The sequence below is a fragment of the Scyliorhinus canicula genome, chromosome 6, assembly GCF_902713615.1.
Source record: "Scyliorhinus canicula chromosome 6, sScyCan1.1, whole genome shotgun sequence".
NCBI lineage: Eukaryota > Metazoa > Chordata > Chondrichthyes > Carcharhiniformes > Scyliorhinidae > Scyliorhinus > Scyliorhinus canicula.
Window position 1 is genome coordinate 51,184,839 of NC_052151.1, and position 27,315 is coordinate 51,212,153.

General features: G+C 47.6%; 1 protein-coding gene across 3 annotated transcripts in view; it reads left to right on the top strand.

Annotated features, from left to right (window-relative positions):
- Window positions 1-27,315, top strand: part of ascc3 (activating signal cointegrator 1 complex subunit 3) — a 661,661-nt gene that overhangs the window by 492,484 nt on the left and 141,862 nt on the right. The window lies entirely within an intron of this gene.

The window sequence follows — 27,315 nt, forward strand, 5'->3', positions numbered from 1 at the left end:
AAAGTGATGTGGAGATAGTTAGTAGTGTAGTCAATAAGGAGTCCCATAAAGGTGAGTCAGAAATAATTTATTTCCTACATTCAGTTGGGAAATACAGCAACCAATCAACAGTACAAGTCCCAGCCGGGACCATCCTGAGATGCCGGCTCATTCCTGGGCAGGCTTTTATCTCGGGGAATTAACAAGCCTATTGTTGGGCCTTGCCCCTTAGCGGGGGAGCTCATATTCCACAAGGCCCATGGAGAGAATAATCTGGTCATCCTGGAGATTATAACACCCCTCTCCCCCTAAAGTCCCTCTGTTGTAGAAAGCTTGTCCGCTCTGCTTTGCCTGCAGTTATGCCTCGAGCTATTGTGGGGCTGGGGGGGGGGGGGGGGGTGTAACTTATTGGGGAATGTCATTTTTGCATCGATCGTCTAGGGAGCATCATCGACCGTTCCCTGCCGATGCTATTGTCTGAGAACCCGGATGTCAGATTCTCCATGTCAGATACCAAAACCTCCACTTCATGCATCTCAATGTGAGGGCTCCAATGGGTGATGTCCCCAGGACCCCCTGTGCCAGCTGACAGGACTCAAAGGCCAATACAACCTCATCAGTCCTTGGCAACGAGAGCCAGCACAGAACATCTGGATTTGAGATGTGTACGCCTGGACAATGCTCAAACATGCCCCCTTACGCCGCTAACAATAGGGCACATCGCTGTATCCAGGCAGATGCTATTGCAGAATCACCTTGTCCTCTTTAAACAATAACTTTTGGTCCGTTGTAATGGTGAACTGATGGCCAAACACATACTGGTGAAATGTCTTCACTGCAAAGACGACAGCTAGCCCTTTCTTAATATGGGCATAGTTGCGCTCCGCAGCAACCAAGGTCCATGATGCATAGGCTATCAGTCTCTCCTGTCTGTCATTCATGCGGTGGGATAACACCTCCCCGATTCCCGTACGGAGAGGCATCAGAAGTGACCAAAAGGGACTTTAAGGGGTCGCAATGGCCCTGAAGACGTGAACCGCCTGACAAAGGCTTCTTGCTGCGCTCTCCACACCTGTTCTCGATGCTTCTTCAGGAGCACATGCAATGGTGTGAGGACAGTCACCAGGTTAGGGATAGTTTCCCGTAATAATCATAAGTCCTAAGAATGAGCGCAATTCGGTTATGTTCTCTGGTGTGCAAGACGTCTTGGTCGACACAATATCCTATCGCATAGAAAATGCATTTTCCTTTCTTTTAAGGCAGATGCCTGTCTCAGAAAACCAGCAAATAACTTCCTCCAAGTTGCTCAGGTGTTCAATAGAGCAAGCCGATGACTCTCCAAATGGCAACCTTCTATATTAAAGAGGCCTCTGTGGGTATTAATGGTCACAAATACTTTGGAAACCATGTCTAGCTCCAATTGGAGGTATGTGTGACTCATATCAAGTTTAGAAAAAGCGTAGACGTCCTCTATTCACAGCTTTGACTGTCTGATTCCAGCACGAGCAAATAGGTTTGTCTGGTTTCAATGCCGGGACTGCAGGTACTGCTCAATCTGCAAATTAGACCGGCCGGCTGAATCCAAGGCTTTCCAAGAAGCGTAGTTCATCTTTGGCAGCAATGAGTAGGGAATGTGGCGAGCCCTGAAGTATTTTGGTTGTATGCTGGCCATGGCACCTTTGATTTTACCCAAGCCCTCAGAATTTACCATGCAGAAGGAGGCCATTCGACCCATTGAGTCTGCACCGACCCTTGGAAATAGCACCTTACTTAAATCCACGCCTCCACCCTATTCCCGTAACCCAGTAACCCCACCTAACATTTTGGACTCTAAGGGGCAATTTAGCATGGCCAACCCACCTAACCTGCACATCTTTGGACTGGGTACGTCCCCTGGACTTTGTCCAATCCCCCAGTGCACATCCAGAAAATCTGCCAGTCCAAACTGAGCCTCTGTAGCACAGCCCACAACCTGGCAAACACGGGCTGGGGCCCCGTACTATTATCAAGGGCAACCTGATGGACTGCTGTCCGTAGGCAACTGGGATCATTGCTATACCTGTGATGGCTCGTGGTTTACCTGTGTATGTTGCCAACGCCGTCTCGGTGTCTCTTAACTTCAAATGCGGGGTCCCTGTCCTGATCTTTTTTGAACATCTGATGTTCTATCACTGATACTGCAGCCTCTGTGTCCAGCTCTATTAATGGGTCACCATTCAACTGGACAGTGATTTTAATGGTGGGGAGGGATGACCCATGGTTTGGCGATCCTACTGCATGCACTCATCATCATTGGGTTGCTCTAGGTGGAGGATCCTGGTGGGTGCCTCCCTTGATCAGGGTGACGCACTTGTTGGCTGACCTGGTGTTGCCAGTCTCTGCAGTTTCTCTGGCCACAGATGCCTCACCTCTGTGCATCCTCCTCCAGTCATTCTGGTGAGATATTTCACCTGGCTGCAATGGCCCTTGGCCAATGGGCCTGGCCCCAACGGTGGTCAGGCAAAGGCGGGGTCCCAGAGGTTCCACTCCTCGGGGGTGACACTCATATGAATGGGGGGGGGGGGGGGGCGTCCTACGCTATTCACCTCTATCCCCAACATACACTGGAGCTCCTGAACTCTCGATGGCCCTTTTTAAGTCCAACACCAGTTTGGCCAGCAATTTCCGCTGGGCAGCCACGTTGTTTACGCCACATGCAAGGCGGTCTCATAGCATCTCAAAAGGGATGGTGCTTAGTTGTAGTGTTCCATCAGTTTGCGTAATCGTGCCAGAAATTCAGTAACAGAATCCCCCGGAGTTCTCTTGGCCGTTTAAATTGGTATCTTTGGACAATTAGATCACTCAGATCATTCTCATAGGGACGGGGGGTTACAACAGTTAGATTCTGTTTTCTTGGGGATGGTCATTGCCTGGAACATGTGTGGTTCAGCTGTTATTTGCCATTTGTCAGCCCAATCCTTAATATTGTCCAGGTCTTGCTGCATGTTGGCTAATAATTACATAATCAGGCGACTCAAAACATCAGGAAAGCAATGAAAGATACTACCAACAATGCAATTAAACAACTCCTCCCCAATAACCTACCCGCTAGTTCTTGATTTGGATTATGCAGGCCTCATTGCAGCCTTTGAACATGGATCTAGGAACTAAAATCCAGAGATAAACTACAAGCGACTAGTCTGAAAACCCAGGCTGCATCCAATCAAATGAGAATGAAGTCAATTTTTTTTTTATTCGTTCATGTGGCATGGACGTCGCAGGCTGGGCCAGCATTTATTGCCCATCCCCAATTGCCCCTGAGGGGCAAGTATGAGTCAACCACATTCCTGTGGGTCTGAAGTCACATGTAGGCCAGACCAGGTAAAGATGGCAGAATACCTTCTCTAAAGGGCATGAGTGAACCAGATGCTTTTTCTGACAATCGACAGTGGTTTCATGGTCATCATGAAACCTTTAATTCGTGCCGCGGAGGGATTCGAACCTGGTCTCCAGGTCATCACCCTGGGTATCTGGTCCAGCAACAATACCACTATGCCACCGCCTCCCCATTCAGATGAGGGCGAAAACACTTGTGGCTGAAGTCATGCCGGGCACAAACAAGGTGGTGACATTTATTGGAGATTTGTCTTAACAGCCTCGGATATTACTGCAGGAGTTCCTCTTGTTAGGCTTGACTACCTTTAGTTGCTTCATCAACGACATCCCTTCTTCATACGATCAGAATTGGAACTGTTTAATGACGGTTGCACAATGTTCAGCTTTGTTCAGGATTGAACAGAAAATGAATTAATCCGTGCCCACATGCAGGAAATCCAAGAAGTCATCCAGGCTTGTCCGATCTGTGGCGACAACATTTTGTGCCATACAAATTTCAGGCAGCATCTGTCTCCATAAAGAGTGTCTCAACAACCAGGAACACTACGGACAATTACCCGCAGATTCGACCAAGGAACATACCCGCCAACTCAATAAACTGATCAAGACCTTGGATCCAGACCTTCAGAGCACCCTCTGTGCTCTATTCCCACGTACTCCCTGCGTTGGAGATCTCTACTGCCTCCCGAAAATACACAAGGCCAACACACCAGGCCGTCCTATCGTATCAGGCAATGGGACCCTGTGTGAGAACCTATCTGGCTACATAGAGGGCATCTTGAAACCCATCGTACAAGGAATGCCCAGTTTCTGTCACGATACGACGGACTTCCAGAAACGCAGTACCCATGGACCAGTTGAACCAGGAACATTCCTCGTCACAATAGTTGTCTCGGCACTTTACACCAGCATCCCCCATGACGACGGCATTGCTGCAACAGCCTCAGTACTCAACACCGATAACTGCCAATCTCCAGACACAATCCTGCAACTCATCCGCTTCATTCTGGATCACAACGTCTTAATCTTTGACAACAAGCTCTTCATCAAGACACAAGGAACAGCCATGGGGACCAAATTCGTACCTCAATATGCCAACATCTTCATGCACAAGTTTAAACAAGACTTCCACACCGCAGAGGACCTTCAACCGACGTTATACACCAGATACATCAATTACATTTTTTTCTTTTGGACCCACGGCGAAAAATCACTGAAACGGCTACATAATGACATCAATAAATTCCATCCCACCATCAGACTCACCATGGACTACTCTTCACAATCGGTTGCATTCTTGGACACACTCATCTCCATCAAGGACGGTCACCTCAGCACTTCGCTTTACTGCAAGCCCACGGATAACCTCACGATGCTCCACTTATCCAGCTTCACCCGAAACACATTAAAGAAGCCAGCCCCTACAGACCCTCCGTATACACAGGATCTGCTCAGACGAGGAGGAGCACAACAGACATCTACAGACGCTGAACGATGCCCTTGTACGAACGGGGTATGGCGGGGATCGACTCATCAATCGACAGTTCCAACGCGCCACAGCAAAAAACCGCACCGACCTCCTCAGAAGACAAACACGGGACACAACCGACAGAGTACCCTTTGTCATCCAGTACTTCCCCGGAGCGGAGAAACTACGACATCTTCTTTGCAGCCTTCAACACGTCATCGATGAAGATGAACATCTTGCCAATGTCATCCCCACACCCCCACTAGTTGCCTTCAAACAACCACACAACCTCAAACTATTGTTTGCAGCAAACTACCCAGCCTTCAGAACAGTGACCACGACACCACACAACCCTGCCATGACAATCTCTGCAAGATGTGTCAGATCATCGACATGGGTACCACCATTACACGTGAGAACACCACCCACCAGGTACATGGTACATACTCGTGCAACTCGGCCAATGCTGTCTATCTCATACACTGCAGGAAAGGATGTCCCGAAGCGTGGTACATTGGCAAGACTATGCAGGCGCTGTGACAATGGATAAACGGACATCGTGCGACAATCGCCATGCAGGAATGTTCCTTTCAGTCGGGGAACACTTCAGCAGTCAAGGGCATTCAGCCTCTGATCTTCGGGTGAGCGTTCTCCAATGCAGCCTTCAGGTTGCGCGACAACGCAAAATCGCCGAGCAGAAACCTATCGCCAAGTTCCGCACACTTGAGTACAGCCTCAACCGGGACCTTGGATTCGTGTCGCTTTACATTCATCCCCAACCATCTCGCCTGGGCTTGCGAAATCCTACCAACTGTCCTGGCTTGAGACAATTCACACCTCTTTAACCTGGGGTTACCCCTATCTCTGAATCTGTAAATGCTCACATTCTAAGCATTGTCTTGCATCTTTGACTTTGTCTCTCTATATATTTTTCTGCAACATACCTCTTCATTCACCTGAGGAAGGAGCAGTGCTCCGAAAGCCAGTGTTTGAAACAAACCTGTTAGACTTTAACCTGGTGTGTAAGACTTCTTACTGTGCTCACCCCAGTCCAACGCCGGCATCTCCACATCATCCTTAAAGAGAGCCTGACCAAATCCCCAGCATTTGATATGTTACAACCAGGTGAGGTGGGCTGAATGTCTCCCTTCTTCTCGTTTGATTGCAGCAGGTTTAGAAGGATCAGTACCTGCTGCACAATCAGTGAGGGAGACTATGTCCTGAGTGAGAGACAGACCAAAAAGTGGTCTTGCCCTGCTGCTGCAGAGGTGAGTTTTTTGGTGAGTATTTCAGCTGCTGCAAGGCAGCAGTGGGAAAACAACAGCCATAACGCCACAGGACACCAGTAAAATTGATAGGCAGGCAAATGCTCAGTGTAACAGGCAGTGTGTGAAAAACTAGCTTCAGGAATAAGAGAACGTTCGGGCCAATATAGTAAGGTGAATAGAGTTAACGCAAGAGAAGTAGAGTTAAGACACAGCAGAGCAGCTCAGTCGAGTGGAACGTGTGTCCTGTAATATGTGCAAAGTCATGGACACTGCAGCAGTCCTAAACTCCATCTGTTCAGGAAGTGCTGCCAGCTGCAGAAACTTGAGCTCTGGGTTTCAGAGCTCGAGTGGCGGCTGGGGTCACTGGCACAGCGCGAGGCTGAGAGCTACATGGATAGCACGTTCAGAGAGGTGCTCACACTGCAGCTTAAGAGCCTGGGGACAGAGAGCGAATGTGGGCCACCAGACAGTCCAAGGTAAACAAGCAGCTCGTGCAGGAGTCTCCTGGGTTCCTGCTCAGAAATCAGTTTTGGGTTTGGAAGCTGGTGAGGGCAGTGGTTCCTCAGTGGTGCAGTCAGTACCAGATTTGTGGCACCACCATAAGACATAGGAGCATAATTAGGCCACTTGGCCCATCGAGTCTGCTCTGCCATTAAATCATGGCTGATATTTTCTCATCCCCATTCTCCTGCCTTCCCCCGCCCATAACCCCTGATTCTCTTATTAATCAAGAACCTATCTATCTCTGTCTTCAAGACACTCAGTGAATTAGCCTCGACAGCCTTCTGCGACAAAGAGTTCCACAGATTCACCACCCTCTGGCTGAAGAAATTCCTCTCATCTCTGTTTTAAAGGATCGTCCCTTTAATTTGAGATGGTGTCATCTGGTTCTAGTTTTTCCTACAAGTGGAAACATCCTCTCCACATCCACTCTATCCAGGCCTCGCAGTATCTTGTACGTTTCAATAAGATCCCCTTTCATCCTTCTAAACTCCAATGAGTACAGACCCAGAATCACCAAACGTTCCTCATATGACAAGTTCTTCATTCCAGGGATCATTCTTGTGAACCTCCTCTGGGCCCTTTCCAAGGCCAGCATATCCTTCATTAGATATGGGGCCCAAAACTGCTCACAATACTCCAAATGGGGTCTGACCTGAGCCTTATACAGCCTTAGAAATACATCCCTGGCCTTGTATTCTAGCCCTCTTCACATGAATGCTAACATTGCATTTGCCTTCTTAACTGCCGACTGAACCTGCACATTAACCTGAAGAGAATCATGAACAAGGACTCCCAAGTCCCTTTGTGCTTCTGCTTTCCGAAGCATTTCCCCATTTAGAAAATAGTCTATGCCTAAATTCCGCCTTCCAAAGTGCATACCTCACACTTTTCCACATTGTATTTCATTTGCCACTTCATTGCCCACTCTCCTAGTTTGTCCAAGTCCTTCTGCAGCCCCCTTGCTTCCTCAATACTACCTGTCCCTCTGCAGGTCTTTATATCATCTGTAAACTTATCAACAGTGCCTACAGTACCTTCCTCCAGATCATTCATGTATATTGTAAAAAGTTGTGGTCCCAGCACAGACCCCTGAGGCACACCACTAGTCACCAGCTGCCATCCTGAAAAAGACCCCTTTATTCCCACTCTCTGCCAGTCAGCCAATCCTCTATCCATGCCAGGATCTTACCCTGAACACCATGAGCTCTTAACTTATTTAACATTCCCCATGCGGCATCTTGTTAAAGGCCTTCTGGAAATGTAAATAAATCATGTCCACTGGTTCTCCTTTGTCTAACTTGCTTGTTACCTCCTCAAAGAACTCTAACAGATTTGTCAGACACAATCTGCCTTTGACAAAGCCGTGCTGACTCAGTCCTATTTTACTATGCACTTCCAAGTGCTTTGTGATCTCATCTTTAATAACAGACTCTAAAATCTTACCAATGACCGAAGTCAGGCTAAACGGCCTATAATTTCCTGTCTCTTGCCTCCCTACCTTCTTTTTTTTTTTTTTTTTTAAATTTAGCGTACCCAATTATTTTTTCCAATTAAGGGGCAATTTAGCGCGGCCAATCCACCTACACTGCACATCTTTTGGGTTGTGGGGGCGAAACCCACGCAGACACGGGGAGAATGTGCAAACTCCTCACAGACAGTGACCCAGGGCCGAGATTCGAACCCAGGTCCTCAGCGCCGTAGGCAGCAATGCTAACCACTGTGCCACCGTGCTGCCCTGCCTCCCTACCTTCTTAAACAGTGGTGTGACATTAGCCACCTTCCAATCCTCTGGGACCCTTCCTGCCTCCAGTGATTCCTGAAAGATCACCACTAATGCCTCCACAGTTTCCTCAGCTATCTCTTTTCGGACCCTGGGGTGTAGTCCAGGAGTGAGCGGCTCCGCTGTACAGGAGGGGAGGCAGAAGAAGGGAAGAGCACTAATGATAGGAGATTCGTTAGTTAGGCGTTTCTGCAGCCATAGGCATGAATCAGGATGATATGTTGTTTCCATGGTACCAGGGTCAAAGACGACATGTGGCTGCAGGACATTCCATTTAGAAGGGTGAACCGACAGAGGTTGTGCTTCACATTGGTCCCAATGACTTAGTAAGTGTTGCTCTGTTTATCTGGCTCTAAATATGGTCGCCTTCCTTAATCCTAATTATGTTTTGCTCTAGAGTCACCAGGTATCTTTCGATACCGCCACAAGGGTTCAAACCCGAATACTGATCAAAGAACCAATGCATCAGTTAGTTCAAAGTCAATACTATTTATTTACACACAATAATCTCTACTCATGCACAAATACCATAAACTAAACTATCTGTCACGCTAACGCCTACACTTAACTTCGGGTGCCCATTAGTCAGAGGTACAATGGCCGTTGTTCGGATCTGAGGCTGTTGGGTGCGAAGGTGTAACAGGAGAACAGCTAAGGTCACCCGTCTGATGGCGAGCGTTGACCTTGGACTCACTTGCTTCTGGTGTAGCTGGTGGGCGGGTCTCTCCGCTTTAAGAGCCGAGTCCAAGAGAGCGATTCTCTCTCGGCGGCTTCTTATATCCAAACGGGCTTCGCCCACTTTTGGGCGGGCCTTGAACTTGGCCCCAATTAATTGGACCGCATCTTGATCATCGGTATCGATCTCGACCAATAAATGGGTGGGTGCCCTGATGGCTGGGCGTGTCTTAGGTGGCCATTGGCCTTGCTTTTTTTGTGTCTTCCTGGCACTGGGGAGTCTGCCTTAGTATCAGTTACTTGAATGTTATTCCTTTGTTCCCGGAGATGGGCCATCAATATGCTAATTGACCTACAGTTTCATTCTCGTCTGGGAGTTGCCTTCTCAATAAGCATCCAGGCTCTGTGCCTGCCTGCTTTCTTAGCACTGTCCATGTTTCCCTATAGTCTTTGCAAACATCCATTTTGTAATCTGGAAGTGGCCATCCCAGATGACTACAGTAGGAAGCGGGATGGGTTCCTGAAATCAGAATTTAAGGAGCTAAGTAAAACATTCGCAAGCAGGACCTCATATGTCGTCATTTCTGGATTAATCCCAGTGCCACATGAAACCAAGTGCGAATGAAACATAGGAGGATAAGGTCGATGAATGCATGGTTGGAAAGATGGTGCAGGAGGGAGGGCTTTAGATTCCCGGGACATGGGGACTGGCTTTGGGAGACAGGTTGCACCTGAGCAGATCTGGGATTGAGTTCCATGCTAGTGTTATCATGATGGCTTCAAACAAACTTGACAAGGATGTGGGAATCAAGAAAAAAATTATTAAAGAGGAATACTAAGATGCATGAAATATGGGGAGGGACAATAGCACTAGAAAATAGTAAGATAGTGGGCGGAATTCTCCGCTTCACACGCCGGGTGGGAGAATCGCGGGAGCCGGGCAACTCACGACATGCCGCCCTGGCACCCCTCGCGATTCTCCCACCCCCCGCTCGCAGAATCACCGCTCGCCGCTTTTCACGGCGACCGGCGATTCTCCGGCCGGGATGGGCCGAGCGGCCTGACGTTCCGGACCTGTTCACGCCGGCGGCAACCACACCTGGTCGCTGCCGTCGTGAACATGGCGCCAAATCTTCGTTTGTGGCTTGTTGGGGGCGGAGAGGGGAGTGAGCACCACGGCCGTGCTCGGGAGGGGACTGGCCCGCGATCGGTGCCCACCGATCGTCGGGCTGGCGTCTCCAAGCGACGCACTCTTTCCCCTCCGCCGCCCCGCAAGATCAATCACGTCTTGTGGGGCAGCAGAGGGGAAGACGGCAACCGTGCATGCGCAGGTTGGAGCCGGCAGCCGTCGTGACGGCAGCCGCGCATGCGCTGGTTGGAGCCGGCCAACCTGCGCAAGCGTGGCTGGCGTCACTTAGGCGCTGCCGTCGCATCATTCTCGGCCGCCGGGCCTTGACGCTTTACGGAGCGTCGCTCCTAGCCCCCTGGGGGGGTTGAATAGGGTGCGAGGAGAGGCCTCCGAGGCCGTCGTGTAACTCGGCCGAGTTAACGACGGCCTTCCCGATGCCACTGTTTGCCCAAATTTAACTTGTGAAGCTGCCCCCAATCCTTGGCCACTTGAATCCCCAGATATCTAAAATTCTTCCCAACCACTTTAAAAGGTTGCTCCTTCAGCCTCCTTTCTTGCCCCCGTGCCTGAATCACAAACATCTTGCTTTTTTCCATGTTTAACTTACAGCCTGAAAATCGCCCAAATTCTCCTAATACCTCCATGATTTTGGTCATCCCCCCCACTGGGTCCGTGATATAAAGCAGCAAATCGTCCGCATAGAGAGAGAGACCCTGTCCTCCACCACCACCACCACCACCACCACCCCCCACCACTCTCACTGTTCCCTTCCAGGTATTCGCTGCTCTCAGGGCCATTGCTAAGGGTTCTATGGCCAGGGCAAACAGTAATGGGGAGAGGGGGCATCCCTGCCTTGTCCCCCAACAAAGACTAAAGTATTGTGACCGAACTCAGTTAGTTCTTACATTTGCCACCGGGGCCTGGGACAGTAGCCGGACCCACTCCATAAATCCCTGCCCAAACCTGCCTAGATTATCCCATAGATACTTCCACTCTACGCGGTCGAAAGCCTTCTCCACGTCTATGGCAACTACAACCTCAGCCTCACGCCCCTCTGCTGGCATCATAATTACATTAGGAAGCCGTCTAATGATGGATGTCAGGTGCCTGGCCTTTACAAATCCCGTCTGATCCTCCCCAATTATCTCCGGGACACAATCCTCTATTTGAGTGGCCAGGATCTTTGCCAATAATTTGGCATCTATATTCAAGACGGAGATTGGGCTGTACGATCCACAGCTCTCTGGATCCTTGTCCCGCTTCAGGATGAGAGAAATTGATGCCTGTGATAACTTTGGGGGGAGTACTCCCAGCTCCTTGGACTCGTTGAAAGCCTTAACCAGGAGCGTCCCCAGTAACCCAGAGAACTTCTTATAAAATTCCACTTGAGCCCATCAGGTCCCGGGGCTTTACCTGATTGCATCGCCCCGCCAGTCCATCTATCACCTCCCCAAGCCCGATCGGGCCCCCCAGGGCCTCCACCAGCTCCTCATTTACCTTCGGGAACTCTAGCCTCTCCAGGAATTGATTCATGCCCTCCTCCCCATCTGGGGGTTCCGACTTGTATAGCTGGCTATAAAATTCCCAGAACACTTCATTAACCGCCCCCGTCACCGTCTTCCCCCTCAAATCCTTTATTTTCCCTATTTTTCTCACCGCCTCTTGTTTCCTCAGCTGATGTGCCAGCATCCTGCTAGATTTCTCCCCATGTTCACATATTGCCCCTTTTACCCTCCTCAGCTGACCCTCCGCCTTTCCTGTGGGAAGGAGCCTAAACTCCATTTGAAGTCTCTGACGCTCCTTCAGGAGCTCCACATTTGGAGACTCCGAGTATCTCCTGTCCACCTGTAAGATTTCTCCTTCGACCTGTCCAGCTCCGACCGCTCAGTTTTATCCCTGTGGACTCGAATCAAAATACATTCCCCTCTAATGACCGCTTTCAGTGCCTCCCAGACCACCCCAGCTGCAGTCTCTCCCGTGTCATTGATCTTTAGGTACCCCCGAATGGCCCCTCTCACTCGCTCACTGATCTCCTCATCCGCTAACAGCCCTGTATCTAGTCTCCACTGTGGGCGCTGGGATAGTCCCGTGTCTGCCCGTAGGTCTATCCAGTGTCGTGCAAGATCTGAGACCACAATTGCTGACTACTCAGTGTCTAAACCCCTTCTAGCAGTGTTTTATCTAGCACAAATAAATCTATCCTGGAGTACGCCTTATGTACATGGGAGTAGAATGAATATTCCCTGCTCCTTGGTCTCTCAATTCTCCACAGATCCACCCCTCCCATGCGCTCCATGAACCCCCACAGTTCCTTTGCCATTGCTGATAGCTTCCTCGACGTAGCACTCGACCGGTCCAGCCTCAGGTCCAGGACCGTATTAAAGTCACCCCTCATGATCAGCCGGTGCGAGTGAAGGTCTGGGATTTTCCCCAGCACCTTCCTGAGAAACGCGACATCATCCCAGTTTGGGCCATATATATTCACCAGCACCACTACCATTCCCTCTAGCTCCCCGCTAACCATAATAAATCTGCCTCCCGGGCCTACCTCTATCCTCCCCACCTCAAATGTCACACTTTTATTAATCAGGATAGCCACCCCCTTTGTTTTAAAGTTCAGTCCTGAGTGAAACACTTGCCCGACCCATCCCTTCTTTAATCTAATTTGGTCTCCCAGCTTCAAGTGTGTCTCCTGTAACATAGCCACATCCGCTTTTAACTGTCTCAGGTGTGCGAACACACAAGCTCTCTTAACTGGCCCGTTCAGTCCACAAACATTCCATGTAACCAGTCTGGTCGGGGGAGGCTTTTGCCCCACTCCCCTGTCGGTCAACCATGACCTTCCCTAGGCCAGCTCCTAGCCCGTGTTCCAAACCTCGCTTGATCCGCCCCTCGGCGGTGACTGCCACCTGATCTCCATCTCCAGTCTCCTAACTGTCCCTTACCCATCAGCAGTACCCCTCTCCCGCCCCCCCCACTTCGTCTTTCTTCAGCTCTCCCCCCACTTTGCTCCTGTGAACCAGCTATCCAGCTAGCTCAGCATCTCCCACCCTCCTAACTGTTGGGCAAGTGTCAAAAGGCCTGCCGACTTCCAGATTCTATCATACCTAGCAATAAAACAAGCACTCAACACAGTAACAACAATCCCAAAAAGCAAGCATACCCTCCCCCAATGCGCAGGCAAAGAGGCAAACCCCTCCCATTTTAACCAATTCTCATCAGTCCTATCATCTTCAAACAGAATCCAACACAATGGAAGAAGCTTCAAGCAGCTTAAGTGAAATTATGCATGCTAGAATCAACCATCAATCTTGTGGAAACTAAAACAGCCCATCGCATTTTAAAAGTTCTTCCCTCTGTGATATCCATAAAGCAGTAAATCAAAATCAAATTACAGAAGCAGAGAGGAAAGAGAAAAAAAATATTAAAACACCTAAAAACCCTTTTCTTCCCGAACATCGCAACATAACTCACAGAATTAAAAGACCAAAATTTTAAACAAGACCTAGCAAAATACAGAAGCATTTTTCTCACCTCCTCGCCATCCTGTCTCCCAGACTCAGACCGCCACAGTTTGAGTTTAAAAGTTGTTACACCAGATTGCCAGGTTCTACCCCTACCCCTTTGACCGATTCTTATCAGTCCTATCACTTTCAAAGAGAATCAAACGCAATAGAAAAAGCTCCAAGCAGCTTAATCAAAATTATGCATGCAAGAATCAACCATCTAAATCAAAATCAAATTACACAAGGTGAGAGAAGAGAAAAGAGAGAAAAAAATTTTTTTTAAATACAGCACCCAAACCCTTTTCTTCCCGAGCATCGCAACATAACTCTCAGAATTAAAAGACTGAAATTTTAAACAAGACAAAGCAGAACATAGAACCATGTTTCTCTCCTCCCTGCCATTCCATTCCGTCCCTCAAATTCAGCCCACCACAGTTAGAATTTAAGAGTCCTTAATTTAAGAGTTCTTAAGCCAGATTATTGTCTTTCATGAAAGTAACCACCTCTTCCGGAGAATTGAAGTACAGTTCTCGGAGGTCACCCAAAGATGCGCCGGGTATAACAGTCCGAATTTAATGTCTTTATCAAACAGGGCCGCCTTAATTTTGTTGAAACTTGCTCTCCTCGGATCTCTGATTCATCCCACATGTACCGTTTCATCTGCCTGGCCCACTTCATGATACGCTCCTTGCCGAGGAATCGATGTAGCCTCACCACCATGGCCCTCGGGGGCTCACGACCCTGGGGCTTACGTACGAGCACCCTATGCGCCTGGTCCACCTCCAGCGGCTTGTCAAACACATCGGCCCCGACCATCTCCTGCAACATCCTCCCCACATACGCTCCCGCATCTGATCCCTCCTTCCCCTCTGACAGCCCGACGATTCGGATATTTTGCCTGCGGAACCAGTTCTCCAAGTCTTTTACCTTATCCAGCAGTCGCTTCTGGCTGTCCTGTAGTATACTAATTTCCAAAGCCATTGCAGTGGACTCCTCCTCTCGTTCAGTCACCAGCTCCTGCAGCTTTAGAATCTCCTGTCCCTGGGTTGTCATTTTCTTCTCCACCCAGTCAACCACCTCCTTAATCGAGGCTATCATCTGGGTTACATCTTCTGTACACTCCTTGCGATGCTGGGTGAACTTCTCATCCAGGTACTCGACCCATTGCTCCATCGGCCAGTGAGCTGGCGTGGACACGCTTTGTCTCGTTACCATTGAGCTCGATGACCTCTGATTCTTGCTTTCACTCATCTTTTAGTTTCTCCTTTTTGACTCGTATTTGGACACGATTCCATAAATTGAGGGTCACCTCCTTTTCCTCTCCCTTCAATCAACTTATGTTGAGAAATTTTCTGAAAAATCCGGCTTAAACACTGTTTAAAAAAACACACTTAAGGGCGAGAGCTGCTGAATGTGCGACCGTTTACTCCGTGGCCGCCACCAGAAGTCCAGGATATATTACTACATCAGTACGTGGCCAGTCCAACAAGAAAGGATACTCTGTCGCACCTGGTTCTTGGAAATGAGGTGGGCCAAGTAAATCAAGTGACAGTGGGGAAACATTTTGGAGACAGTGATCACTGTATAATAAGGTTTGGCATAATGATATAAAAGGATAATGGGTAATATAGAGTAAAAATTATTCAATGGTGGAAAGCCAACTTCAGTGGGGCAAGAAAGGAGCTGGACCAGTTAGACTGGAATGAAAGGTTGTCAGGAAAATATGTAGCTGAACAATGGGCTACCTTCAAAAATGGAATGGTCCGGACACAGTCAGGGTATATCCCCTTAAAACAGAAAGGTAGGGCAAACAAATCAGAACTCCCTGGATGAAAACGGAGATAGAAATTAAGGTAATGAAGAAAAAGTGTGCTTAACACAGGCTCCATGGGGCGAATGACTGCCTCTGTGCTATAACCATTCTGTGATTCTAAATGCCTATTTTAACGTTATAGTTACTATTAATTACTGACAAATAACCACTTTTACAGGTGTGAAATCCCATACTTTCAGATTTTAATTGATCTTGACGATTTCTTTTTAAAAATAATAAAATGTTTACTCTTTTATTTTTCTTTCTGTTTCTCTTTTTAATCCAATCCTTCTTTCCTCCTCTTCATTTTGCTTCCAGATCTTGATTTGACTTTTTATTCACTATTCTAACTTACACTTCCTGTTTTGGATTTTGTGCTGTTCATTAAAAATAATCTACACTCTCAATGGTTAAGACAATACACAGTTGTTTGCCCTTTGGAGGGTGTTGCACTGTTTGATTTCTAATTTACGGCTAATCTCAGTGGAAAAAGTCATAGAATTTAAATGAGAATGGACAACTTTAACAAATGGCACGCACTGTACAGTCACTGACTGCAGGAACATCAGATGTGCCATTAGTGGATAGACCTTTGTCACATTTTTTATGTAGTGGGGGCCAAGACACTGGCTGGAAAAAGTGTAACATAATTGTGGACACACTTTAAGCCAGGTGTTCCGAGGATGTTTATGGAAACGGACCTCGTGTCTATGGATTATGTTACAAGGGATAAAATATGAAAATGCAGCAGACCAATCAGATCTCTGAGTACTCTGTACTGTGAAAGGGGAAAACATTGCTGTAGATGTACTGACTGAGTTGAGAATAATAGAAGTAGTACCACACGAGTAATGTAAAGTCCAGATTACCATAGGCTGCTTTCCCCTACGAGGAGGAGAGCTGACTGGTGGTGATTTAACATGAGGATCATCGCATCTCAGGCGAGGGGCAATGTTGAGAAGGCAGGCGTTCATGAATAATCACAGCCACTACGGGAATTGAACCCGCACTGCTGGCCTCGCTCTGCATCACAAGCCAGCTGTTGAGCCAAGTGTACTAAACCAGACCACACCAGAGAAGTTCTGAATAGTTAGACTACATGGAGGAGAATAGGGGAGTCTTTCTGTGCTGAATGTCACATACAGAGGATGCAAACATACATGCACGGTAGCACACTGGTTAGCACTGATGCTTCACAGCGCCAGGGTCCCAGATTCGATTCCCAGCTTGAGTCACTGTCTGTGCGGAGTCTGCACGTTCTTCCAGTGTCTGCGCGGGTTTTCTCCGGGTGCACCGGTTTCCTCCAACAAGGCCCAAAATACGTGCTTGTTAGGTGAATTGGACGTTCTGAATTCTCCCTTAGTGTAACCGAACAGGCGCCGTAGTGTGGCAACTAGGGGATTTTCACAGTAACTTCATTGCAGTGTTAATGTAAGCCTACTTGTGACAATAAAGATTATTATAAAATAGGAAAAGAATAGGCATTTGGCCCCTCGAGCCTGTTCCACCATTCATTATGAGCATTGCTGATCTGTTAAGTTGCACAACCCTCTGAGAAAAAACTATTCTCCTTCATTTTTTTGTTTTTTTAATATAAATTTAGAGTACCCAATTAATTTTTTCCAATTAAGAGTCAATTTATTGTGACCAATCCACCTACCCTGTACATCTTTGGGTTGTGGGGGTGAAACCCACGCAAACACGGGGAGAATGTGCACACTCCACACGGACCCAGAGCCAGGATCGAACCTGGGACCTCGGTGCCGTGTGCTAACCACTGCACCACTGTGCTGCCCGACATTATCCTTCATAAGGGTGGAAATTATATTGAAGATACTTAGAGAATTCAAATGAGTTGAGCATGGAGTTGGTTCGTAATGCCCAAGAACCTTAGAGAGAAAATATGGGCCTGGTACTGTATGGACTACAGGTACATAGCACGTTTCATGAGGAAGGGAGTGATTAATGCTTTTGAAGGGAGGGGATGATGGCTGTCAAAAGGGAACCATTTATACTTTTTTGGATCCCAGACGACAAACCCAACAATTTGCAATTTGTAAAACTGAGGAAACAATACATCGCTCCAGGAGCGATAACACTGACCAGTATGTATCTTTTGTGTTAAAACAACCTTTAATGTAAACACAGAAACAAAGTAGCAGCTTTGCAGTACAAACGATTCTTAAAAAAAAGAAAAAAGCTTTAACTTATTCCCTACACCTGCAACTGCATATATATTCTAATTAAACAAATCAATATAGTTGAAAAAACACTTAGAAATAAAGTTTACAATCAGGTTTACTTGCTTTTCTCTGTGCAAAGATCCTGGAGAGAACCGTACCAGGACCCAGCTGAAGCCCTGTGTTGTCAGATTAAAATCATATGGCAAACTGCAAAACTACAGGCAGACCTGGTTCCACCCATTAATTATATGATAAGGCATTCTTCAGTCTCCTCCCTATAAGATGTCCCATGGGTCACTGTCTGTGCAGAGTCTACACATTCTCCCTGTGTCTGCGTGGGTTTCCTCCGAGTGCTCCGGTTTCCTCCCACAGTCCAAAGATGTGCAGATTAGGTTGATTGGCCGTGCTAAATTGCCCTTGGTGTCCAAAAAGGTTAAGTGGGGTTACTGGGTTACAGAAATAGGGTGGAGGCGTGGGCTTGAGTAGGGTGCTCTTTCCAAGGGCCGGTGCAGACTCGATGGGCCGAATGTCCTCCTTCTGCACTGTAAATTCTATGATTCTATGGCATGTTTATCCAAGACTAAGCAGCACCCCTCATGAATCATCTACATCCGAAGGATCCTCCAAAATCAAAACAATGTTCCATTAACCATCCATCTGTAACAAACAAGTAAAGAGTTCAAACCAATGATTACATCACCTTTACGGTCCTTAATCACAGCTTTAGCAGACATGCTGCCTGCATGTCTCTTAAACTAATGTTTTTAATACAATTATTGCATCAAATATATAACCATTTCCCACATTCATCAAATGCTATTGGTGAAAAATGGAGGCAGTTTAAAAATACATATTCAATGAAGGACATCAACCTTGGCCTTTTTGTTTTCATGGGTCTATGTACTGGATCATTTGGTATTTGCAGCACTTTGTATTTTTCATGAAAATTATTATGAACAGTCAGATTTATAATCTCTCACCAACTCCTCCAGATTACTATGCTTGTACAATATTTGTAATAAAAAACTATGGAGTCAAGTAAGGTTGCCTTGAAAATATTGTAAATCTGACCAACAGGAACAGAAGCCTGGTTTTTGGAAGTAAGGTGAGCGAGATAGGTTAAGTGGCACCTGGGGAACATTTAGGAGACAGTGATTATTGTATCATAAGGTTTAGGATATTTTTATTTTATTCATTTATGAAATGTGGGTGTTGCTGGTTAGGCCAGCATTTATTGCCCATTGCTAGTTCCCCTTCAGGAAGTGGTGGTGAGCTGCATTCTTGAACTGCTGCAGATCCTGAGATGCAGGTACACCCACAGTGCTGTTAGGAAGGGAGTTCCAGGATTTTGCCCCAGCGACAGTAATATATATTTTGATGTCAAGCTGGTGAGTGACTTCGAGGGGAGCCTAAGGTGGTGGGATTCCCGGGTATCTGCTGCTCTTCTTCTTCAAGATGGTAGAGGTCATGGGCTAGGAAGGTGCTGCCTAAGGAACCTTGGTGAGTTTTTACAGTGCATCTTGTAGATGGTACACATGGCTGCCACTGTTCATCAATGTCGGAGGATTTGAATGTTTGTGGAAGGGGGAGCAATAAAGCGGGCTGCTTTGTCCTGGATGATGTTGCGCTTCTTGAGTGTTGTTGGAGCTGCACTCATCCAGGCAAGGGAAGAATATTCCATTACACTTCTGACTTGTGCATTGTAGATGGTGGACCTGTTGCTGTTCACAGTGCTCAGCAAAAATATATACCTATGAAAAGGAAGGACTGTAGGAAAAGGGCTAATCAGCCATGGATATCTAAGAAAATAAAGGAGGGTATCAAATTGATAGAAAATGCATACAAATTGGCAAAGATTAGTGGGAAACAAGAGGATTGAGAAAACTTTAAAGGTCAACAGAAAGCCATGAAAAAAAGCTATGCAGAAAAATAAGATAGATTATTAGAGTAAACAACGTCAAAATATAAATGTTTTAAAATATATAAAACGTAAGAGTGGCCACGGTAAACATAGGTCCTTTAGAGGATGAGAAAGGGGATTTAATAATGGGAAATGAGAAAATGGCCAAGGCAGTGAACAGATATTTTGTGTCAGTCTTCACAGTTGAAGACACAAATAACATGCCAATAATTGGTGGCAAGGAGGCTATGGCAGGTAAGGATCTGGAAACGATCATTATCACTAAGGAGGTAGTGTTGGGCAAGCTAATGGGACTAAAGATAGACAAGGCTCCTTGCCCTGATGGGCATCCCAGGGTACTCAAAGACATGGCGGGGGAAATAGCAAATGCGTTTGTGGTAATTCACCAAATTCGCTGGACTCTGGGGTGATTCCGGCAGATTGGAAATCAGCAAATTAATAATCTTTATTGTCACAAGTAGGCTTACATTAACACTGCAGAAACAGGGAGAAGGTGCAGACTCCGCACAGACAGTGACCCAAGCCGGGAATCAAACCTAAGACCCTGGCGCTGTGAAGCAACAATGTTAACCACTGTGCTTCCGTGCCGCCATTGTTTAAAAAAGGAGGTAGACAAAAGACGGGTAACTGTAGGCCGGTTAGCTTAACTTCTATGGTAGGGAAAATACTTGAATCTATCATCGGAGAAGAAATAGCGAAACATCTGGATAGAAATTATAATAATAATTTTTATTAGTCACAAGTAGGCTTACATTAACACTGCAATTAAGCTACTGTGAAAATCCCCCAGTCGCCACACTGTGGCGCCTGTTCGGGTACACTGAGGGAGAATTCAGAATGTCCAAATTACTTAACAGCACGTCTTTCGGGACCTCTGGGAAGAAACCGGAGCACCCAGAGGAAAGCCACGCAGACACGGGGAGAATGTGCAGACACCGTACAGACAGTGAGCCAAGCCGGGAATCGAATCTGGGACTCTGTGAAGCAACAATGCCACTCACTGTGCTACCATACCGCCCATTTTGTCCTATTGGGCAGATGCAGTATGGGTTCATGAAAGGCAGGTCATGTTTAACTAATTTATTGGAATTGTTTGAGGACATTACGAGCACGGTGGACAATGGGGAACCGGTGGATGTGGTATATCTGGATTTCCAGAAAACATTCAACAAAGTCCCGCACAAAAAGCTGTTACTTAAGACAAGGGTATACGTCAATATGGGTAATGTATTAGCATGGATAGAGGAATGGTTAACTAACAGAAAGCAAAGAGTGGGGATAAATGGGTGGTTTTCTAGTTGGCGATCAGTGGCTAGTGGTATGCCCCAGGGATCAGTTTTGGGACCGCAATTGTTTACAATTTACCTGGATGATTTGGAGTTGGGGACCAAGTGTAATATGTCAAAGTTCGTAGATGACACTAAGAGGAGTGGTAGATCAAAATGTGCAGAGTACTCAAAGTCTGCAGAGGGATATAGATAGTTTGAGTAGGCAAGTGTCTGGCAGATGGTGTACAATGTTGGTAAAAGTGAGGCCATCCATTTTGGTAGGAATAACAGCAAAATGGAATATTATTTAAATGGTAAAAAATTGCAGCATGTTGCTGTGCAGAGGAACCTGGATGCCCTTGCGCATGAATCACAAAAGATTGGTTTGCAGGTGCAGCAAGTAATTAAGAAGACAATTGGAATTTTTTCCTTCATTGCTGGAGGGATGGAGTTTAGAAACAGGGAAGTTACGTTACAGCTGTATAGGGTAGGGTAGTGGTGAGGCCACACCTGGAGTACTGGAGTACATTTTTGATATCCTTGAGAAAGGATGTACTGGCATTAGAGGGTGTGCAGAGGAGATTCACTAGGTTGATTCCTGGGTTGAGCGAATTGGCTTATGAGGAGAGACTGGGACTGTACTCATTGGAATTTAGAAGAATGAGGAGGGATCTTGTAGAAACAGAAAATTATGAAGGGAATAGTTAAGATTGAAGTAGTGATTTGTTTCCACTGGCAGGTGAATTTCTCCACCCAAAGGGTTGTGAATCTGGAATTCCCTGCCTCATGAAGCAGTTGAGGCTAACTCGCTGAATGTTTTTAAGGCAAGGATAGATCGATTTTTGAACAGTAATGGAATTAAGGGTTATAGTGAGCGGGCTGGTAAGTGGAGCTGAGTCCACAAAAAGATCAGCCATGATCTTGTTGAATGGTGGAGCAGGCTCAAGGGACCAGATGGCCCACTCCTGCTCCTAGTTATATTCTTATGACTTATGGTTAATGGTTATTTTTCATGCTGGAGGAAGGTTTGTAGTGGAGTTTCCTACCTGTTAGTATTGGGACCCTTGTTTTTCCTGATATATTTTAATGATCTCGATCTGGATGGGCAGGGGACAATTTCGAAGTGTGTGGATGATACAAAACTTGGAAGCATTGTAAACTGTGAGGAGGACAGTGTAGAACTTCAAAAGGAGATGGACAAGTTGGTGAAAAGGGCAGAGATCTGGCAGATGACGTTCAGCCCGGAGAAGCTTGAGATAATTCATTTTGGTAGGAAGAGCATGGAGAGATAATAAATAATTATGGGTACAATTCTAAAGGATGCACAGGAGCAAAGGGACATGTCTGTATATGTGCAGAAGCCATTAAAGGTGGCAGGACAGGTGGAGGGAGCAGTTAATAAAGCATACAGTGAAGAGCTGGGGTCCCTGATTAGAGTAGAGGAGGTATTGGGGGGCCTAAAGGCCATGCAGTCGGGGAAGTCCCCGGGGCCGGATGGATACCCAGTAGAGTTTTATAGGAAGTTCTCTGAGCTGGTGGGCCCGGTCTTGGCGAGGGTTTTCAATGAGGCAAGGGACAGAGGGACCCTGCCGCCGACAATGTCACAAGCCACCATATCTCTGATATTGAAGCGGGGTAAAGACCCGGAGGTGTGCGGGTCCTACAGGCCAATCTCCCTGATTAATGTAGATGCCAAGCTCCTGGCAAAGGTACTGGCGGATAGAATGGAGGACTGTGTACCGGAGGTGATTGGGGAGGATCAAACGGGGTTCGTGAAAGGTAGGCAGCTGGCGGCCAATCTGAGGAGATTGCTCAATGTGATAATGATGCCCCCGGCGGGTAGAGAGGTGGAGGTAGTGGTGGCAATGGACGCCGAGAAGGCCTTTGACCGGGTGGAGTGGGACTATCTATGGGAGGTGCTCGGATGGTTTGGGTTCGGGGAGAGACTGGTGGATTGGATCAAATTATTATATCAGGCCCCGAGGGCCAGCGTCAGGACCAACAGAGAAGTGTCGGAGTACTTTAGGTTGTACCGAGGGACCAGACAGGGCTGCCCGCTCTCTCCGCTGCTGTTTGCGCTGGCCATAGAGCCGCTGGCGATTGCGCTGAGAGCCGCAGAGGGTTGGAAGGGGATGGTGAGGGGCGGGGTTGAACACAGGGTTTCTCTTTATGCAGACGACCTGCTCCTGTACGTGTCAGACCCAGTGGCCGGGATGGGAACTATACTGGGAATGCTGAGGGAGTTCGGCCAGTTCTCAGGATACAAATTAAATACGGTCAAGAGTGAAATGTTTGTGGTCCAGGCAAGGGGCCAGGAGAACAGATTGAGAGGGCTACCGTTTAGGCTAGTTGAGGAAAATTTCCCGTATTTGGGAATCCAGGTGGCACGAGACTGGGGCAGGCTGCATAAGTTAAATTTGGCCAGGGTGGTGGAGCAAATGAAGGGAGAGTTTCGGAGATGGGATGCACTCCCGCTGTCGCTGGCAGGGAGGGTGCAGACTGTAAAGATGACAATCCTCCCTCGATTTTTGTTTATTTTTCAGTGCCTCCCGATCTTTATCCCACAGTCCTTCTTCAAAAGAGTTAACGGGCTGATCATGAGCTTTGTCTGGGCGGGAAAGTCTCCGCGGGTGAAGAAGGCGATGTTGGAGAGGAACCGCAGCGAGGGAGGGCTGGCTTTGCCGAGTCTGGTCAATTATTACTGGGCGGCCAACATCGCTATGATAAGGAAGTGGATGGTGGGTACGGGGTCTATTTGGGAGCGGGTGGAGGCGGCTTCGTGCAGGGGATCCAGTTTGGAAGCCCTGGTCACGGCTCCTCTACCGCTGCCGCCGGCCAAGTACACCACCAGCCCAGTAGTGGTGGCGACCCTGCGGATATGGGGCCAGTGGAGGAGGCATGTGGGGGAGATGGGGGCGTCTGTCTGGGCGCCAATCTGCGACAACCATCGGTTTGCCCCCGGCAGTATGGATGGGGGGTTCCGAGTATGGCGGCGAGCAGGGGCGGGAAGGGTGGGAGATATGTTCCTGGAAGGGAGCTTCGCGTGTTTGAGGAGCTTGGAGGAGAAATTTGGGTTGGTAAGGGGAAATGATTTTAGATACCTACAGTTGCGGGACTTTGTTCGTAGACAGGTCCCATCTTTCCCGCGCCTCCCGCCAATGGGGATCCTCGACAGAATAGTCTCTAGGAGGGAAGAAGGGGAGGGCAGAGTCTCGGGTATATATAAGGTGCTCGTGAGGGAGGAAGGGTCCCAGACAGAGGAACTGAAACTTAAATGGGAGGAGGAGATTGGCAGGGAAATGGAGGATGGGCTGTGGGCAGAGGCCCTGAGTAGGGTAAACTCGACCGCGACATGTGCTAGGCTCGGGCTGATCCAATTTAAGGTCGTTCACCGGGCCCATATGACGGTGGCTTGGATGAGCAAATTTTTCGGGATAGAGGACAAATGCGCTAGGTGCGCGGGAGGACCAGCGAACCATGTTCACATGTTTTGGGCATGCCCTGAGCTGAGGGGGAACTGGGAGGGATTTGCGGGGGTCCTGTCCCAGGTGCTAAAAACAAGGGTGGTGATGAGTCCAGGGGTGGCAATTTTTGGGGTTTCGGAAGACCCGGGCGTCCAGGAGGAGAAAGAGGCCGATGTGTTGGCCTTTGCTTCCCTGATAGCCCGGCGACGAATATTATTGGCGTGGAGGGACTCAAAGCCCCCGAAGACAGAGTGGTGGCTTGCGGACATGTCGAGTTTCCTGGGGATGGAAAAAATTAAGTTCGCCTTGAGGGGATCTGTGCAGGGGTTCACCCGGAGGTGGCAACCATTTATTGACTTCTTTGCGGGAGAGTGAGCGTCAGCAGGGGGTTGGGGGGAGGGGTAGAGTAGAGTAGGAGGGAAAATATGGCGGGTAGTACCGGTGGGAGGGGAGCGGGCTTGTGCAATATGTTACGATGGAAGTATTGAAAGTACGTGGATGTTTGCACATTTTTGCCTTTTTTGCTTCCTTTCTGATGAGGTCTGTAACTGTTTATAAAGCCAAAAACTACCTCAATAAAATTGTTTATTAAAAAAAAATAAAGCATATAGTGTCCTGGACTTTATTAAGAGTGGCATAGAGCACACGAGCAAAGACTTTTATCTTGCATTTGTATAAGACACTAATTAGACCTCAGCTGGTTTATTGTGTACAGTTCTGGGCATCACGCTATATAGAGGATGTGAACGCAATGGAGATAGTGCAAACTGGTTCAAAAAATGCTTCCAGGAATGAGAAACATAAGTCCTGAAGATAAAATGGAGACAGTTGGGACTGTTCTCCTTGGAGAGCAAGAGGCCAAGAGGAGATTTGATAGAGGTGTTCCAAAATCATGAGCGCTGGACAGAGTAAATGGGGAGAAACAATTCCCCTCGTAAAAGGATTGCGAACAAGAGAACATAGATTTAAAGTCATTTGTAAAAGGAGCAAATTAAATGTGAGAAAAAACAGTTGGTTGGATCCGGAATGCACTGCCTGGAAGTGTAGTGGAAGCTGGTTCAATCGAGGCATTCAAAAGGGCATTAAATAATTACTTGAACGGGCAGCACGGTGGCTAGTGGTTAGCACAGCTGCCTCACGGCGCTGAGGTCCCAGGTTCTATCCCGGCTCTGGGTCACTGTCCATGTGGAGTTTGCACAGTCTCCCCGCGTCTGCATGGGTTTCGCTCCCACACCCAAAAAATGTGCAGAGTAGGTGGATTGGCCACACTAAACTGCCCCTTAATTGGAAAAGATAATTGGGTAATATAAATTTATTTTTAAAAATAATAATTATTTGAATAGAAGCAACGTGCAAGATTACGGGAAAAGGAAGGAGAATGACACTAAGTCTTGATGCTCTTTTGGAGAGTTAGTACAGACACAATGGACCAAATGGCCTTCTGCACCGTAATAATTCTGCAACACCTAAACTTTTGCTGCAGAAATAGTGTTGTAGTATGCTCAGGGTTAAATGTACCTTGATCCAAGTGTAGCCTTGGATCGGAGGCCCATCAATTCCAGCCTGATATTCCGGACTTGAGTGCATAATCTATGCTGCACTTTAGGGACGTACTGAGGGAGTGCTGCATTATCAGAGGTGGCCCATTTCAGCGCAAACAACAAACTGAGGTTCTGTCAGCTCTTAAAAGATTCCATAAAATTTTTGGAAGAAGAGAAAAGTAGTCCTGGTGTCCCTCGGTCAATATCAACAAAGCTATACCTGTTCTCACTTATTGGCTCATACTGGTTGCCGCATATCCTGGTCTGGATTCTCCGTTATTGGGATTATGTTTCCATGCCGGCGTCAGAACTGTGGACTTTCACGGGTTGAAGCGTGCGCATGCACACACTGGCGGCCTCCAGCGGCTGCGCCGTGCTCCATGGCGGACTCAGACCGTGGAGCTGGACCCTGAAAATAACCCCCCCCCCGATCGACTCGACCCTCAACACCCACACAAACATCTCCCGGTAGCGTATAAGGCCATCCGATTGCCCCCCCCCCCCCCCCCCCCCGACCAGGGCGGCCACGGACTGTATCCGCAGCCGCCACTAGAGTATCCCGACCAGCTGGCCCATATTAGATCCTCGCTGTCGGGACTTCGGCCGGTCAGGGGCGGAGCGGGCCTCCATCAATGGCCCCAGGTAGGTGCTGGGCAGCGCGGCGTACTCTTCGGGGCCCGCAGAATCTGGGAACCGGCGCTGGCCCCAATTTCGTGTGGCAAATCGATTCTCCACCCTGCGCTGGCTGTGATTTAGGCGTCGGGGTGCGGAGAATCCAGCCCCCTATATTTAAACAGTGACAACATTTAAAAATCAGCTCATTGGTTATGAAGCACTTTGAGACAGCCAGAGGTCATGAATGATGTTTGAAAGTATAATTTTTTTCATTCTTCATTAGAATGCTGATTAGTTTGGAGCACTGCCCTCATTCCTTTTCCTTTTTCTCTCTCCCCCCCCCCCCCTCCCAATAGGGAGAGAGGAGGAGAGGTGGAGTGATATGACAATGAAATGAAAATGAAAATTGCTTATTGCCACAAGTAGGCTTCAAATGACGTTACTGTGAAAAGCCCCTAGTCGCCACATTTTGGCACCTGTTCGGGGACAATGCTTCAAAACTTAAATTTCAGTTGCCCTTTTTCGCTGTCTGAGATATTTGTCAATATTTTTAATACATACTGTTCACAGCAATTTATTTAGCTTAAGTGTGCCATACTGTTTCAGTATCCAGGGAGCTGCTGTGAGCAAAGTTAACTTCAGTACTGAATACTGATCATCTCTAGATCAGAACAGCTGTATGTAGTTTGTGCAGTAGGCTTACATTGTCATGTTAATATTCAGAAACGTTTTACAAGATTATCAATTATAGAAGTTTATCCAATTCACACCATATTCTAAACTAATCATATTTCTCATTTTAATGATGAGGAATATACCTGTTAAA